We start from the raw sequence: 4,934 nt of genomic DNA, 5'->3' as shown, positions 1-4,934 counted from the left end.
TTTCCTTTTAATTATTCTTTTAAGTATCTTTGCTATTATCTTTGCTGTATGTGCAATAAGGCTTATTGTGTGATGGTCGCTGCATTTTGTAGCTTTTGTCTTTTTCTTTAAGGCAGTCATTGTCACTTCTGTACAGTCCTTAGGCCACTCCCCAGTTTCATATATGGTGTTTATTAGTTTTATCAGTGTTTTCAAACCACCTTCTCCCAGTAACTTAAGCACATCTCCAGGTACATCATCATCTCCTGTAGCCTTTCCATTCCTCATGTCCTTGATAGCTTTTTCCACCTCACTTCGTAAAATATATGGTCCTCTCTCGTCTGTATCTACTTCTTCTTCCGGTTCCACTTCCAAGGTTTCTGGCCGATTAAGCCAATCATATAGTTCTGTAATATAATTACACATCTTTTCAAGATATTCCTTTTTGGCCCTGTCCATGGCTCTTTTCAATTCATTCCTCAGTCTCCTGTATTTCCTCCTGCCTTCCTCATTGTTTATGTTCTTCCATTTCCTTCACTCCTCCGTTTTACTGATCATCTCCTGTGTAACCCACGGTTTTCTTGCTATCTTCTCAACTTTACCAACCAATTCGCTAATAGTATCTAACATGCATTCTTTTATATTGTTCCACTGCACTTCAGCATTTCCTCTTTAACTTTCAATTGCACTGAGTTCATCTTCTAGGGTCTCCTGCATGCTTTGTCTCTGAGCATATAAGTTCTCCTAATCCCATCTAGGTCTGCACTTTTGGAATCTTATAATTTTCTTCAACGTGGTTCGAAACTTGGCAACCAGTAAGTTGTGGTCAGAGTCAATATCTGCCCCAGGCAGCATCTTCACATCCTTCACACTGTTTCTGAACCGATGTTTCACAAGGATGTAGTCAAGCCAATGCTGCCTCCAATACCCAGGTACCTTTCGTGTGTAAAGTCTTTGGCTTCTTGAACCAAGTGTTGGTAACAATCAGTCCATTTCTTTCACAAAAGTCAATAAACATTTGACCCCTGTGATTCCGTCTTCCTAGTCCATGTAATCCAACAATATTCTGATATGATTCATCTCCAACTATGCTATTTCAGTCTCCTAATATGATGCTGTTTGTGTCACCTCTTCCATCTTCCTGAAGAATTTCTTCAATTGTGTCATACACCTTTTCTACTTCATCATCTTCATACTCTGATGTTGGCATGTACACTTGCATAATCAGTATATCTACCGGTTCCGCCTTCAACTTCAGAGCAATAATTCTGTCATTACAAACAGTCTTCTTAACAACATTCCTCACTACACTTTTATGCACCACTATTGCTACACCTCTTTCAGCCCATTCACCTCCAGAATAATACACTGTAGTTAGTTAGTTATTGGAGAGGGTGCGTTTTCCCCATGCACTTAGACCAGTATTGGTCCATTGTGATTCCCTCTATGATATTCTACCAGTCTCTATACCCTACCGATACTGGTGCGTACCATCAGTCCTGACTGAGCCAGCGAGTTCGGCCTCTACTGGCTTAGCGGTATCTTTAATGCTTCCCCCATCTATCAGAGGTGTTAGAGACTACTGTTGGGCGGGAACTGTCCTGAATTTTGCTCAGTGGCCTTTTGGAGACATGAGGTTCTTTTACATGCCGTAAAGCTACGACATGGGACCCATGGCTTAAAGCCCCTCCCAGAGGACTTGTTCCCTGAATTTTTCCGCCCTTAAAAATTCCACGACCTCCGCCGGGTTTGAATCCGTGTACCTTGAGTCACGAGGTGGGAACGTTACCCCTAGACTACGGAGGCCGCTTATAATACACTGTATAATCACCACCTCTTATTTCACCTTGTCCTTTCCACCGCATTTCGCTGACACCTAAAACAGACACCTCATTCTTCTGCATTTCCGTTTTCAAATTCTCCAATTTGCCTGCTTGGTTCAAGGTCCTTACATTCCATGTTCCACTCCTGTAGCCGTGATGTTCCTTCTGATCTTCACACTTTTTCTTGTTGTAACGCTTGCATGACATTTCCTCTAGAACCCCCCCCCCCCCCCCCCGGAGATCTGATTGGGGGAGTAGTTTTCCTCCGGATTGTTTTGTCTCCAAAGGAAACATCTCGCATACATGGTATTTCTGTTTTTGGAAAGAGACTATCCAGGGAAAGTGATAATGTGGTAGTTTTTCCATTTGCTTTCCACATATCCTGTCATACATACTCATAAATAAGTGACATGTAAAAAATAAAACTTTTACTAAAATGTGACTTTACTCTTTTGTCAAGAGCCTTATCTTCTGGTATATAATACCATATAGTCCATTAAAAGTTGACTGATATTTCAGAGGAACATGCCGTTTCCATCATCATGTTTGGATAGTAAGCCAAACAAACTGGCATGAAGCAGGTAGCAGACAGAGCAGTCCACTTTCCAGAAACTTCAGTTTATATATGACAATAGGATGGAACCACAAGACAATTTTCAGATCCCATTTGCTTGCTATCAGAACAGAGAACCAATAGGAGGGCAAGAACAACTTGCCAGTTTCCATAGGCAAGGATAACTAGCATTGGCCCTGAAAAGGGCTGGTAGTGCAAATCTGGAAATGGGGAAACAAGTAAGGTGTGAGGGGCAGAGGATCAGGGAGCATGGGAGAGGAGTTGTGTGCGTGAGTCATAGTGATGCAGGATGGGGAAGAAAAAGGACAAAAGTAGCAGAGGGAGGCTGGAATAGGAAGGAAAGGCTTAGGGTGATGGGTGCCTGGAGAAGGTAGATTTGGTGCCCTTATAAAGGCAATGTGTGGGTCTGCATGGCTCTACAGGGAACCTATGTACAGAATCCTGTGAGGGAAGCTTCCTATGATTTTTCAGGGAGCAGATGAGATGTTTGCAGCCATTGTTGCTGTTCATATTATTGGGACAGACTGCAGTCTCACTTTGTCTCTGTTACGATGCAATCCATAAATTGGACTTTGGTCCAGAGGGCAATGGTGTTATGTAGCTGGGTGCAGTGCCCAAGTTGTTACTGTGTTCTGCGATGGCTGAGTTCTCCAGATGTTCCAGCTGGATATGCTAATGGAGCTTGTTCAACCTGATGGTGTCAATGAAATGGTCTGTCTGTCCAATATCGCCTTGACCACATTCACAGGGACTATGGTACACTGCTGGTTTCTTCAATTGCAGGTTGTCGTTGACTGACTGAAGGAAGAAAGAGCGTTTCCTCAGGAAAAGTCCCTCTCACTTGATGATGTGCTGGGGAAGCACCCTGTTAATGCAGGTCAAGAACAATCGAACATAAGGCAGGAGCATGACTGACTCTGGCATTTTCATTGAGCAGAGCAACCTTCGCCAGGGGATTCAGAACCCTGTGAATCTGCTTGTCACAAAGTGTGGCATTCTTGTTGGGCATGTAGTGATGAGAACTAGAGTTGAGGCAGAGATTCTTACGGTATGTCTGTGGTATGCCTTATGGCCCAGAGAACCATCAGGTCCCCTCTAAATATCTGTGTCGAAGAAGGGACGGCGGCTGTCTCTTTCCATGTTTCTAGCAATTAATTTTCATGAAGTTTCATGAACTTTGGAATGTATAGAAAGTACTGCTAACAATAAACTATTTGAAAAGTGGACTGTAGTAATGACATTATGGTTTTGAATGCAAAATATTGATGATTTAACCTTTTAAAGCCTAAAGGCGACATATGGAGTCACAAAAATAAAGTCAAGGGGACGAATGACTCCATATGTCGTCGCGCAGTCCACGCGTGCGACCGGCTTTTTAAAATCTAATTTTAAGTTATAAATTCTTTTTCCACTTACAAGATTTTTGGACACCAGCTTTATAAGTTGTCTCTCTTCCCACCTGCGTCATCTAACGGAATGTTGGCTTCGTGTGGAAATCTTGAAAACATCCGGAAATGCAGAGTCCGACGTCACACTTCACGCACTTTATCCGGACGGTTCTTCATTTCCCACGCGAAGAGCACACTCGACACCTCAATTTGGAAGTAGAGGAAGTCGGCCAGTGCTGTTGTTTGGCCTCCTCTATTCGAAATGACTCCGATGAAATGGCAGGGGTCGACCCCTGGGCCGTTGAGGGCGAGGTGGACCCCTTCCAGCGAGCTCCAGCATGTTCCGCACAAGGGCGAGACGAAAATCTCTGTGTGACAATTTCGCGCCACAGGATGACAACAGGATATAACTGTTCAGAATCGTCAGATCCAGGAGATGGAAAAATAGTTTATTTGTCCATTTCCAGGTCCGACGACAGATGCCATAACTGTTTGCCATCCTGTCCGCCTTGTCCACATAACCCATGTGCTTGTTGTAGTCAGCAACAACAGCTGGTTTTGTGGCATTTCCATGCTCATCACAGAAATTGCCTTCTGCTGGAGGAGAGTGCATATTTGTCAGCATGTAAACGTCATGTTTGTCCTTCCAAACTAGTGCTGTCAAGTTCTGTCTCACCCTAACATGAATGTCCCCTTTCTTCAGTCAAAATTTTCTTCGTCGAAAATCGTCATGCAAGCCCTTCCGATTAGGTCTGACTGTCCCACAGCACGTTATATTCTTTGTCATCAGTTCGTCAAACAAGTCGGGTGAAGAAAAGAAATTGTCCATATACAGTTTGTGACCTACGCCCTCAATACGTCTGCATAGATCCCTAACTGTAGCATGTGTCACTGTCACGTCTTGGCTGGCAAGTGTCCTGTCTTTTCCTGGGTAAACTTTCATGTCATAAGTATACCCAGCGGCGTCACAAATTTTGAAGATTTTGATTCCGAAACGTTTGTGTTTCTTAGGAATGTACTGCCCAAAAAGCACCCTCCCTTTGTATTTTACAATTATTTCGTCAATGGCCAAATGTTCGGAAGGGTTATAATATTTTTCAAATGCGTCATTGAGAGTGTCGAAGATGGTCCGAATTTTCCAAAGTCGGTCATAACTGTCGTCATTCCTGT

General features: G+C 43.3%; 1 non-coding gene across 1 annotated transcript in view; it reads left to right on the top strand.

The window, feature by feature from the left end:
- Positions 1–4,934, top strand: part of LOC111864463 — a 9,137-nt gene that overhangs the window by 2,191 nt on the left and 2,012 nt on the right. The window contains exon 2 of the transcript XR_002842801.1: positions 3,160–3,424. This is a non-coding gene — a transcript (uncharacterized LOC111864463). The remainder of the gene's footprint in view (positions 1–3,159; positions 3,425–4,934) is intronic.

This window comes from Cryptotermes secundus, unplaced genomic scaffold, assembly GCF_002891405.2.
Source record: "Cryptotermes secundus unplaced genomic scaffold, Csec_1.0 scaffold706, whole genome shotgun sequence".
Classification (NCBI taxonomy): Eukaryota; Metazoa; Arthropoda; class Insecta; order Blattodea; family Kalotermitidae; genus Cryptotermes; species Cryptotermes secundus.
Note: the sequence above shows the minus strand (reverse complement) of the source record. Positions and strands in the feature narration are given on the sequence as shown.